Genomic DNA, 14,332 nt, shown 5'->3' with positions numbered 1-14,332 from the left:
CAAATTGAGGAAAAATAGGAAGGAATGTACTAATAAACACATAGTTGTACAAGCAAGGAAACTTTTAGTTGAAATCCAAGATAATAATAGGTCCATAAATCACTAGAACATATGAGTAATAATCAACATTTCAATCTAACAAGTACTCTTTAATGAATGTACATTATTGAAACAACAAACATATGAGAGATACCATTTAAATTATAGAATAGTTCATAACCTAGTAGCATATATCCCACAAAGTACATACATATATGAACTATTCATGAATAGTTAAAAAACAAGCACAAAATGCATGCAACCTTACAATTCCAACAATGGATTTTCAAGCTTTTTAATATTACAAAAGTATAAACCTCCTAACTTTGGTCTACAATGAGATTAATAAAAGGTGCAACAATGTTGGAATTTGGTTGTCATTGATGTTAACCCAAGCAACAACCATAAAAATCCCCACTTTTGATAAGGAAAATGATTGCGAAGATCAATATTTTTTCTTAAAATCTCATCTTCATTTGATATCCCTCATCATGTCGATTCCAACGATAGGTGGAACACCCCAAATCTCTTCACAGTTGAGGAGATGTGCCTCATCAAAGTTGGAGCCCCATTATGTGGTCAATAAGCCCCAAAAGGAGATGCTAGATGCAGATTGTTGATTGATTAAATAATGATTTTTATTTTCATAATATTAAATTATGGCGGGCTTATCATCCCTCCAAATGAGAACTATCCCAACCTAAATCAACTTGCGATGAAGACTTGTTAATCATAAAATTTTGGAGGTTAGTTCAGCTTAAGTTTTGGCTCCAAAATATTCAATTTTGAATTTTTGCAAGGTCGAATCCATGAATTAAGACAATGTTTTCCCCTATAGAAGCCCCCTCCATCTCTATAAATTGAGACTCAAATTTCTCCATGAAGTGTATCACTATTTCTCACAGATCTCAAGCAATTATCTTCTGAAGTGAGGAGAAAAACGATTATTCTTGTGCAAGAGGCTAAATTTTGGAAGTATTTTATGGGCTGAAACATTGTATCTCTCTTTGATCTTATAGACATAAACAGTGTCCTATGATGGATAGATTATGGAATAAATCTGGGTATCTTCATTTTTATTCTATTAGTGTTCTTCGTTATGCTTCAAGAATGATTTTTGGCTCTCTATAATAGACCTTTCTGAGGCCCAACTCAGCTAGTTAAGGCATACTTTTGTGGCAAGAATAAAGGGTAAATATGAGACCTGATCTCAGCCTTTTCTGAGGCTAAGTCCAAACTTGTCTCAGACAATATTTCATGGTTTTACAAACCTTATTCCATGGCTTGGACGTGTACCTTCTTAGGCAACTTTTATTAGTTTTATGAGGTTGTGTTCTAAGGTTAATTTGAGTCTTAATTTGAGCCTCTTTAAGGCATCTTTCATTGGAAACTTTTGGTGGTGTTTTGAACCCTAATTTGAACCTATCCTAAAGCCTCCTTTCAGCCCTCAGGCAAAAATTTAATTGTGGTGACATCTCTATGGCATATTTAATCTAGGTCGAGTTCTCAAACATAGTTTTTTGGGCTTAAATATTTTGTATTTTTTTGGGGAGGATTTGCGTTGGTTTATGATATTCTAAGACAATTTTTTTGGCCTCTTGAAACCTATTACAAAAGAAAAAATATAGCCTCCCTATGGCTACATTCGTGACAATTATTTACACTAATATGAAGTTGTTCATTGACATAATTTCATGGTTTGTTTTCAGGTGGATATTTTGAGACTTGTTTCCCTGGTTAGGGTTTGATCTAAGGATTTTACAGTCTAACTTCAAAATGGTGAATAAGACTCTTTGAATGACTAGTTTCAGTAATTGAAGGTCATCATAAGGAGTAGGGTATAATTGAAATATGAGGTATAACCTTAAAGGAAGGGAAAAATGTTAGCATTGTATTGTTTCCGTTGATGTCGACCAGTGTTTAGGAGAGTTCATACTTGTCATCATACTCAGTATGAGTCAGATGTGTGGCCGCATATGTTTAGAACAATGTTTGAAAGTTGCATGTATACACCCTAAAGCTAAGATGCAAATTAAAAGGTGAAGGTTTAGGAGATGATATGATGATATATTGATACCAGCATAGGGAGATTGAACATGTTTGGAGGATTTTTTATTATCATCATAAACTTGACATGTGTTTGAAAAATTCCTGTTTCCATTGATGTCAACCAATGTTTAGGAATGTTCAGCCTTGTCATCATACTCAGTATAGGTCATATGTGTGGCCTCATATGTTTCGAACAATGTTTCAAATTTGCATGTATATACCCGGAAGCTAAGCTGCAAATTGAAATGTGAAGGCTTATGAGATGATATGATGATGTCTCGATACATGCATAGGGATATTGAACATGTTTGGAGGATTTTTTATTATCATCATAAACTTGACATGTGTTTGAAGAATTCGTACAAGCTTAGAAAGTGTTTGAAGACTTGCATGAACATGTTCTGGAAGTTTGGAGTTGAATATCTTGAAGAAAAGGAAGCTTAGCAAGGGTAACGCAAGTTACCTGAAGAAGAATTGTGTTAGTAACACTGGAGAGTAGTGTATAGGGTGTGTTATAATACACTTCCTAAAGGGAGGACCTGTGTTACTCCCTGTAGGTGACGTTTTCGGATTCCATGGGATTTCTAGTCATTTCCAGGGGTTTCTACTTTGGTATTTACTTATGGTAAATGGTCTATTGGTACGAGAAAGTTCCCTCCTCATATAGAAGGTGGTTAAAAATGAAATTTTTTTATAACAATCATTATATATAGAGAATACCTTGAGGAGTTTATGTTGGATGGATTGAGAGAGCGACCCATTAAGAGGTCATTGAGAGAGAAGTAGTGTGGTTGTAGGATCATATTGAATATCTAAAGTTAATCAAAGTTTATTATGAAAGTCGCAGACATTGTTGTATGTAGTTTGCAGTGATTAGAGTTGTGGATAAGTTGCAAAGTATTGTGTGATCGAGAGAGAGGACTTGCTATGGCGATTTATTGTTGTTGATTTATTTGAGATTGTGCTGTTGAGGTAGTTGTTTTAATGATTTGGGTCTAGTTTGAAATATTTTAAAAAGTGGCCCTAGAGAGTTTCATAGGTATTGGCTCCTTGTTGGTAGTGGCCATCTAAATTGTTATAGGGGTAGTAGCTGGGTAAAAGCATGTTAATGTGTATCACTTTTTCTCTTTTTGTGGCAAAGAAGTTTTATAAAAATAAATGGAGTTGGAATGTTTACGCTTAAATTTACAAAATCATCAAGAATTAGTTGGTGGTAAATGAAGACAAAACATGTCAATTTAAATTCAATTTCATGTCATATTTTTTATAAAATTTAATATATATTTTTTATCTAATTTATTCATTTTCTTTAAAAGATATTCATTAATATTTTACATAAATTTTTAAGTAGTGACAAAACTGTGACCCCCCATTTCTCTATTGATTTATGTTTTTTAATTCCAATTTATTTAAGAGATGTGTTGTAAACATTCTAAAGATTGATAAACAAATTTAAAAATAAAAAGTAAGCATATTTTTTAATTATTATTAAAATACTAGTAACTATCCTTTCAAGCTTATAAAATCAATTTTTTTAATAGAAATTTGAAAATAACATATAGCAAAATGTAAAATTATTTTTTGAAATTTTCAAAAATATATTTGAAATTTTTTATAATAAATTTTTTAAATATGATTATAATAACATATTTTATATTATTCAAAATATAATATATAAAATTATTTGTTCAGAAATTCAAATTCTATATTATATATATATATATATATATATATATATATATATATATATATATATATATATATATTTTTAAAGAGTTTGAGCATTTCATTTAACTTTACATATTTAAACATGCATATTTAAAAAAGTTATTTATATTTTGTGAGTCATTAACCATAGTTTTTACCAATATTTACTATACTTATTTACAAATTTAGTATTTACTTTTTATAACATTGTTTATATTTTCTAAACCCATTAAATAGGTTCACTATAGCTTTTACCAAAACTTATTGTCAGTTAGCTTTGTTTCAAATTTAGCATTTATTTTTTTATAATTAACAAGTATGAAACACAACTCATTTAATGGTATTTTTATATTAATTTTTATTTTTTATTTTTTCATTTGAGTACTTTTTTGCTTTTGCCATATAATGAGACACATTAACATGCTTTTACCCAGCTCCTTGCTAGTTGTTATGAAACCAACTCACAAAAGGATAGAAAAGATAGGTCAACACCTTAGAATTCAACCTCTTCGAGGGGGCAACATCCTTTACATTACATAAATGAAAAATTCTTGGATGATACAAATGACAAGACCTCCTTTCTATATATACGAGTCTAAGGGGTCATAATATAATCAGAGCCAACATAACAATAATAATGTAAGGACACAATAATAACAATAGTGGGCTTCTATGGGGCACAATGGTAACAATATGGAGACTACATGGGTACAACAATATAATAAGGGGGTTGTACTAATAACAATAAGGGGTTACACTAGTAGTATAGGGGCCTAACATGCCCCTCTCCTTCAAAAAGTGTTGTCCTCAACGCTTGAGTAGTCCTTGATGCTTCTGTATAAAATTCTTGTCCTCCCATGTGGAATCTTCAGCAGGTAAGTTCTTCCACTTGATGAGATACTCTGAAATTGATTGATTTCGTAGCTGTCGGGTTCTTGCTTCTGTGACTGCTCCAGGTTCCAATATGATTTTTCCTTCCTCTTCAAGTTCTAGCAATATTGTTTGAATTGGGATCTTCTGTAACTTTTGAATGAGTTGCCATACTTCTTATGAAATTTCAATCTGATGCTCAAAACACAAGTTATGACTATTTTCCCCAAGTCACCTGTTTGGAATGTAATTCGGGAGTCTGCAAAAAGGCCAACTTCCTCAGATCATATCTCCGCAAATATAGCACGAAAATCTCTTAAATTCGGACCCGAGATTCAGAACGACTTCAACCCAAATGGGTTTTTTTTTTAGCGTCTAGAACATTGCATAAAAAACTTTATAGCAAAAATGCCACAATGACCTGTTTGGAGCAGCGAAACCCTAGAATCCAAAGCTCTGATACTAAATGTTATGAAACCAACTCACAAAAAGATAGAAAATATAGTTCAACGCCTTATAAATAAGCCTCTTCGAGGGGGCAACCTCCTTTACATTACACAAATGAACAATTCTTAGATGATATAAATGACAAGACCTCCTTTCTATATATAGGAGTCTAAGGGGTCATAATATAATCAGAGCTGACATAACAATAATAATGTAAGGGCACAATAATAACAATAGTGGGCTTCTATGGGGAACAATAGTAACAATATGGGGACTACATGGGTACAACAATATAATAAGGGGGTTGTACTAATAACAATAAGGGGTTACACTAGTAGTATAGGGGCCTAACACTAGTGGTGGCTAGCTAAATTGTTACAGGGGTAGTGGCTCCTTCTTGGTGGTGTCAAGCTAAATTTACAGGGGTAGTGGTTCATTTCTGGTGGTGACCAACTAAATTGTGATAAGGGTGGTGGCTCCTTACTGGTTGAGACCAGTAAAAATATGTAATATTGATTTTATTAATAGAAGATTCATAGTAGTGCAACAACAACGAGGTGTTTTTTCTCCCCTTGAGAGTTTCCACAAGAAATACTTGTGTATATTTGTGCATGTTTGTATTGTTGATTTTATGTTGCTTTTACATTCATATCTACTAATATTATTGATGTAAGTTGTTATTTAGTAAACCAGCAAAAATAAGTTAAAATTATATAAGATTATCACTATTGATTTAGGCCCCCCTTAGTAGTGATCTACATGTCTAACAAGTGGAATCAAATTTGTTGCCTTTGTTGCAGCTTAATCATTGGAAGGTGGATCTGGGCATTAAAGAAATTTTGAGGTAAAAAATGGGTCTCAAAACAAAATGTACAACCAAAATCAAATTTATAAGAACCAATAGGATTCAAGATGATGATGTTAACCATGGGGGATGATTCACCATTTTTGGAGTAAAAAAAAAAACTACTTTTTCAATTCATATTTTCAACTTATCTCCCTACGATTTTACTCAAATTTCGAGTGGGATCACTCGTTGGATGAAGAATTTAATTCCTCATCCAATGAGTACCCATGTTTCATACTTTCAATGGACCCTGCTACACGAAAAATGAGAAATACATGAAAAATGTGATTGCAATCATGTTTTTTCATGTATTTCTCATTTTTAGTGTAGCAAGGCCCATCGAAAGTATGCAACATGGGTACTCCTTGGATGAGGAATTAAATTTCTCATCCAATAAGTGCTCCCGCTCGAAATTTGAGTAAAACCGAAGGAAGATAAGTTGAAATACGAGTTGAAAAAGTAGTTTTTTTCTTTTTTCCCTCTAAAATTTGATGATGTAAACTAATAATATTTTATTATTCCCACTATTATTTTATAATATTCCTTAGGAGGCCCATTGTATACCTCAAAATTTCTCTAATGTGGCGAATCATGGGTTACAAGATGCTCCACAACTCAATGCCACAAGTTTCAAGCATGGAGAGAGAAGGTGAAATTAGAAATATTTGCTCGAGGGTCTGAAGTTTGGGAAATGGTGATAAATGGTTGTGACAATAAATCCCTTTCAAAACAAGCTCAGTTATTGGATGCATAATCCAGATATGTAATGTATGATAATATTCACGATTGGGACATTGAGAAAATCACATATCTCAATACTGCAAGAGAGATACGAGATAGGTTGCATGCACTGCATGGAACAGAAATATGGAGAAATGATGAAGAGAATGAGAAATAAATTGAATATAAAACCCAATTTAGTACAGCATTGACAGAAATAGACTAGATCTCAGCATAAAATAGAGATTTGAAAAGGTTTCTAAATATTTTTATTGAGAAGAAATATTCCTTCAAGGAACAAATCATTAAACTAAAAACTCTGCAAGAAAAAGGAAGGCGAGTTGAAAAGGAAATGAGGAAGAAGTACAAACAAAATAAGGATCAATGTGAGAGACTAGAGGTTGAAGTGGTTTCATTAAGGAGTGATTTAGAGAAGAAAACCACTAGTTGAACAATAGCCAAAATTCTACAGCTGCCAAATCAGATCACAACTTGCACAAAGGAGAGACTAGCTTAGTTGCAGCTACAAGAAAACCAGATGATAGTAGTAGAAAAAGTTGCAATAAGGAAATCCATCAACAAAACCAATAGTCAAAGAAGAAGCTCAAGGAAGAAGAACCAAAGGTCATGCCAAGAAAAGCTCCTAGAAGATCATTATCACCCGTGGGAGATGGAAATGCTTTAGTTGTCAGAAGCTTGGACATATTGCAGCGAATTGTAGAAGCATGCAACAGAAGAAGCTATTGGATAGAAGTCTGTATCAAGAAAACAAACAAGGAGGATTGTTCCGTTCACGAAGTTCAACAACAATCGGGTATAACAGTCCCTTTTATGGTTACTACTACTCATGCAATAATTTTGGCCATAAGGTTGTAGATTGTGGGTTTTATGCAAAGAGGAATAGAAATAACATTAGCAGGAGTTGCAAGTCCTTTCCCCTATTCCTTGGTCACATCATATGCTACGTGTTTGATAATATTGGCTATGTGGCCAAAGATTGCAAGTTACTGAAGTTCTTAAGGCCATCTAGAAAAAGAGCAAAGATCATGCAAAGCAAGCCAAAAAAGAAGATAGAGAGAGTCTCACATATTAGAGATCAACCCCTCAAAGTTTTGAGGAAGAAGGAGTAGCAAGATCTTGTAAGAATAAATTGAGGCTTGCATGGCCTTAGGGGGAGCATATGGCACATCATGATATTGCATGAGGGACCACTAACAGTGCAACCATAGTAAGAGAAGTGTGTGTGAATTGATTTTCTTGTTGAGGAGGTGCACGAGCTCAAGGGGAGTTGTGCAAGGTTATGCTACTAGTTTATTTTTGTCTTCAACATTGATATTTATTATTTCATCCATGGGGAGTTGTTTTTATGTATGCAAATAGGATTTGATGATTCCTATTCTATTTATGTTGATTTATGCTACTAATGTTTCATATACTAAGGCTATTGTGATAAGGGTTTGATAAAGGTTTTGTGATTTGAACATGAGCACAAATCTCTCCTAGAGAGAATTTTTTAAAATGTGGAGATCATATGGAGATGGCACATGTCTAGGGGGAGTATCCCATGTGCTTTTAGTGTTTTAGTGGTTTATTTATGGCATCATGGTTCATTGCTAGCAAAAAGTTATTGTTTGGAGGAGTTTGTTATGTCTCCCATGCCATGTGCTTATTTGACATTGACCAGTTGTAGGATTCTGTGCTTTGGTTTTGCATGGATTATATGATGCCTCATAGTGTTATATGAGTTAATATGCAGTTGTTTTGTATTAGATTGAGGTAGAAATTTGTATTTAGATTGATGGTTATTTGAGCTCATGATATGTCATCTATAATTGCCATTATTATATGAGTGATTTATTATGTTTCTAGAGACTGTGAGATTTCCATGCTTATGTTGTTTCTATGGAGAACAAATGTCATGATAGTGTATGGTACTTACAGATTATGGTTGCAATTGCTTGCATTGTTCCAATGATAGAGATGTGTAACCAATATGCATAGGAATTAGGAGTTGATCATGGTGGATCTATGATATTTTATTGTTGTTGTTATACAGATCATGGTGGTTTTTTGTTTCTCATTTGAAACATTAATTTCTTGGCCACTTACCATTGTTGTTGGATATTTTTCATTGAGATCATGTTGATGTATTGACTCATTTGTTGCTATAAATTTTCTTGTTGCATCATGATTTGTTATCCAGAGCTAGAGCTTGCATTATAGGAGTATGGCTTCATGTTGATTGAAGCCAATTTGGTATATGATGCCTATATTGATGAGGAGCATTGCTAAAGTAATATGTATTTTTGCCACCATTGCATCATTGTATTTATGTTGTTGCTACTAGTTCACATTATCTTGCAGAGGGTTGATATCTAGTGTTGATTGGTGTGTTATGTTCTTGATTATTGTTGTTGTTTCTATGAGGGTTTTCGTGATGCATAGATCCTTCATTATGTTGCTCATATATGTTGTTGATTAGGTCACTGAGCATTACCATGTATTGTTGATTGTTTTTGTTGAGATCTTAGACTATGGTTGAGATTTTAACATATGATATCATGAGATATGTATTATGATTATATAATTTCTATGTAGAACAAATATTGTTGCTCATATATGTCATGTACTTGCTTTATGTCATTATATTAGTCATGCATTGATGAGAGGATCCTTATGTACATTTGAGTAGCACTTGTGACAACCATGTATGGGCTTATGGATGAGATTGTCTCAATATTGTATTTCCATGCATAGAGGTGAGCCATGATGTTTGGATTGTATTGTAGTGGTTCATTCTATTTCAGCCATCTATGTACTCTAGAGTGCAAGATAAATCCATGTAACTTTGTTGTTATATCATTGAGTCTATATAGGGTCATGAGAGTCATTTTCATAAGTCTTGGCATCTATTTGGCTGAGTGATCTAGGAATGCATTGCGATGGATCATATGAATTCTCCACGTAAGCACATGTGTATGCAGTATTATCTCCATGCAATAATGTTTCCTTTATTGGTTGGTTGATGATAGAATTTTAGGTTCATCTCTGGGAGATTGTTTGGTTGGTTTTACTGTATAACCTTGTGAATGAAGAAATAGATCATTGTACTCTCCCTTTGTTGAAACATTCAATAACAATATAATAATAAGAAGAATTTGAAAGGGTTTCCCCCCCTTGCGGGTTTTTTCCCTGGTTTTTGACGAATCGTGGTGTCTCTATGTGTGAACGATTTTCTTCTATTGTTCCTTTATGTTTCATTGCATGGATGATGATATTGTTATTTTCGTATAATTTCATATGTTTTTCATGATGTTATGATGCTATGGGGTGAATTAAATATGTAAATGATGAAATGAAATTAAAGCAAAGAACAATATAGCCCTAAAAAAATTTAACACTTAGGGGCGCACACCTCTCATTTGACATAGTTGTTGGATACATTAAAGAAGCACCAACTACTAACAAATATCAAGAAGTGTGAGTTTGCACAACAGTCTTTGGTGTATCTGGGGTATGTGATAGGTGGAGGAGGGATGCAGATAGATATTTCCATGGTGGAGGAAATCATGAAATGGTTGGTGCCTACTAATGTTTTTGAGGTCAGCAATTTCATTGGGGAAATATAGTACTTGAGTAAATGCATAGCCTCATTTTCAGTGGTAGCAGCACCACTCCACACCATAACAGCAAGTGGCAAGAGTTTCCAGTGGGGAAAGGGTCAGCAGAGGGCTTTCGAGTAGCTAAAGAATAAAATCAGTCAAGCACCAATTTTGGCTTTACCAAACTTGCAACAGCCCTTTGGATTGGATACAGATGTGAGTGGCTATGCTACGGGAGCGATATTGATGCAGGGAGGAAGGCATATATGCTACCATTCTAAATATTTCATGGATTTGTTCTTAACTACCCCACCTACAACAAGGAGCTTTATGCCCTAGTGCAAGCTATGAATAAGTGGAAGCATTATATGATGGGAAAGGAGACAATAGTCCACACATATCACCATCCACTATAGTACCTGTAAATGAATTAACTGTTGTAGTTATTGGGTAGAGTGCATGTAAATGAATTGATGTCCCTTTTGTTCAAGAACAGTTGAATGGCGCAGAGATGCAGTGTGTTGACAACAAAAGTCAAGTCAACTTAACACTGTACATGTGGCTGTGTTGCGAGGATCTCTTTCAGATTTTGATCCTGTGGTGATTCGGTTTTGTGGAGAAGTCCTTTCGGACTTGTAGAAAAACAAGTGCGTTTACAGTAATAGATTCTGCTGCTAAACTGAGATTGTATGTGCGTTGATTGCATGCTGGTGTATTTACAATACATTGAAATTTTTTGATCACTTTATATGCGGTGTTCCTTTTATCTGAGATAGCGGTGCTGAGTTAACACTGTTGATGTGGCGGTGCTTTATATGTGCACTAACGTTGTATATATGTGTGCACTGCGGTTACATTAACCAGCATCTGAGTTTTTACATATGTAATATGGTGAGGATCTTTGGAGGGCTTTGAAGAAACAGTAAAGTATTTACCCTTTTTTTTTTTAGTACAATTTCATTGTACATCAGTAGAAGTCTTTTTATTAGCAGAAATAATTTTTGTTACAGTATGCATTCAAGACAAAGAAGAAGATACTTCAGAGGCAGGGGGGGCAGTCATTCTCAAGAAGAAAAGGCAGACTTACATTGCATTCGCTGCAAACGAAATGGATCACATGATGCTTCTACATGCAAGCTACCATGGGAAAAGATTGAGCAGAGAAGAAATCAGCAGAAAGGTAAAACTGATGACAGAGACAAAGATAAAGCACCTGAATCCGCTCACTATATTGAGGCACAATGTAACATTGGAGTAATTGAAGATTTGTTTAATGCTTCACTTGCTTCTTCGAAAAATGACTGGTTGCTTGATTCAGGAGCAACCTGTCATATGACTCATAGGAAAGATTTTTTTGAAGATTTCACTGACAATGTTGATGGAGCAGTATACTTTGCAGATCAGTCAAAAATCAAGCCATCGGGGCTTGGCACAATCAGGCTTAAACTGCCTGGTCTTCCAGACTTTCTTCTGGATCATGTTCTATATCTCCCACAGCTCAAGAGAAACTTGTTGTCCCTGGTCCACATCCGCCAGCAAGGTCACTCCATTCATATGTTTGATGGAAAGCTTGAGGTAAGAAAGGCATCTGATCATTCACTTGTCATGAGGGGTATAGAAGAAGAAAGACTTCTTAAACTGCAAGGAACCTCTGCTCATGCACAACATTTTTCATATATTTCTCATCATGAAGAAGGTACACTTCCATCAAGTTTATTATGGCATGCTAGATTTGGACATTTAAACTATGATAGTCTCCGCTTGTTGAAGAAAAATGGTGTTGCTGGTTTGCCTACAATTCCTAGAAAACATAAGCAATGTGATGCTTGCATTCTAGGAAAGCATAGCAAACAGTCTTTTCATGATTCACATTCAAGAGCACATAGGAAGCTTGAACTCATTCATTCAGACTTATGTGGTCCAATGCATGTTTCTTCTGCAAATGGAAATAAGTATATCATGACATTTATTGATGATTACACCAGAATGTGTTGGGTTTATTTATTGAAGAACAAATCTGATGCTTTTCAAACATTCAAGAATTTTCATAAGTGGATTGAAAATGATGCACAATCTCATATTGGGTCTATTCGCACTGATAATGGAAAAGAATATACATCAAATGAATTTGAACACTATCTTCGCCAACATGGGATTAAATATCAAACAACTGTACCTTATAATCCCCAACAGAATGGTGTAGCAGAAAGAATGAATAGAACAATCTTGAATATGGTACGATCCATGCTTTTCTTCAAAAATGTAAAGACAATGTTTTGGGCTGATGTTGTTCTATGTGTTGCATATATAAAGAATAGATGTCCATCTAGTGCTATAAGAAACAAGACTCCTTATGAATTGTGGTATGGACATGTTCCTTCGGTAAAACATCTCGGGATTTTTGGTTCCACCTGTTATGCTTTAATACCAAAGGTACATAGAAACAAACTTGGTGCTAGAAGTCGTAAGTGTATCTTCCTGGGGTATTCAAACACATCTAAAGCATACCGCCTCTATGATGAAGTAAATAAAAAGTTTGTTTTATCTAGAGATGTCATTTTTCTTGAATCATCCAAATCTGACAGTGTTGTTGAGCGGCAACTTGATCGCTTGGATAAATTCACAAAACCGAAATCATTTCAAGAGTTTGATAATCAAATTCCACATCTTGAAGGGGGGATTCCTATACTAGATCAACATGTGGAATCTTCTTCTGAAGAACAATCTCCCCTGCATGACACTCCAACAACGGATGATGCTTTAAGTGATGTAATTGATAGAATTGGGAGACTCAATCTTGATTCAGACCCAACTCAATCAACAGAGGAGCCTGGACCATCTCAGAAAGGTCCCCCAAAATGGCTAACAAAGACACTTGAAAGTGTTCATCCTGATGAAATTGGAAAAACAGGAACCAGAAATACAAACCGACAAAATGGAGGTGATGTAGATAACTCTAATTCACCTGTTGATATGGATGTTACTTATGATTGTGAATTGAACTTGTCTACAGATTTTGAACCAACTTCCTTCAAAGAAGCTGCTTCTCATGATGAATGGAAAGAAGCGATGCAGAAGGAGTATGATGCCCTCATAAAGAATGGTACTTGGAAGCTGGTTGATCCTCCACTTGGAACAAAACCAATTGGCTGCAAGTGGGTCTACAAGAACAAGTACAAAGTTGATGGCTCACTTGACAAGCACAAAGCTAGGCTTGTGGCAAAAGGTTTTGCACAGAAGGAAGGGGTCGATTATGAGGAAACTTTTGCTCCCACAGCAAAATGGGCCACCATCCGGACACTCTTTGCACTAGCTGCTCAGAACGGTTGGAAAGTCCATCAAATGGATGTAAAAACTGCATTCTTGAATGGAGATCTAAAAGAGAATGTTTTTATGTCCCAGCCTGAAGGATTTGCTGTGAAAGGACATGAACACAAAGTATGCAAACTTGTGAAGTCCTTGTATGGCCTCAAACAAGCACCACGAGCCTGGTATGAAAAACTAACTGAGCATCTTCTGAAACTAAACTTCAATCATTTTGATCTTGATGATGCAACTGTATTTGTCAAGAAAGTTGGCAAAACAGTTGTATATCTTGTGGTATATGTAGATAATCTTTTAATGACAGGGAACAATGAAAGCTATATTGCATCCATAAAGAAAGAATTAGGAAAAAATTTTGAAATGACTGATTTGGGCTATGTTCATTACTATCTTGGCATTGAAGTAACCCAACATCCAAATTCCATATTTCTTTCTCAAAAGAAATACATTGGAGATTTTTTAAACAGATTTGGCATGACAGAGTGCAATCCCCTTTCTACTCCAATGGAACAAAACTTGAAGCTCACATCTATTGAAGGAAAGGAATTTGAGGATGCAACAAAGTATAGACAGCTTGTAGGAAGTCTCATCTACCTCACTACCAGACCAGACATTTCATTTGTTGTTGGAATCCTCTCCAGGTTTATGCAAAAGCCTTGTGAGGGACATTGGTCTGCTGCAAAAAGAGTTCTAAGGTACTTGAAGGGAACTCAAGACCTTGGAATCA

This window comes from Pinus tabuliformis, chromosome 5_2 (assembly GCF_031772625.1).
Source record: "Pinus tabuliformis cultivar Carrire ecotype Pingquan chromosome 5_2, CPIR1, whole genome shotgun sequence".
In the NCBI taxonomy this organism is placed as follows: domain Eukaryota; kingdom Viridiplantae; phylum Streptophyta; class Pinopsida; order Pinales; family Pinaceae; genus Pinus; species Pinus tabuliformis.
This window is presented reverse-complemented; position numbering follows the sequence as displayed.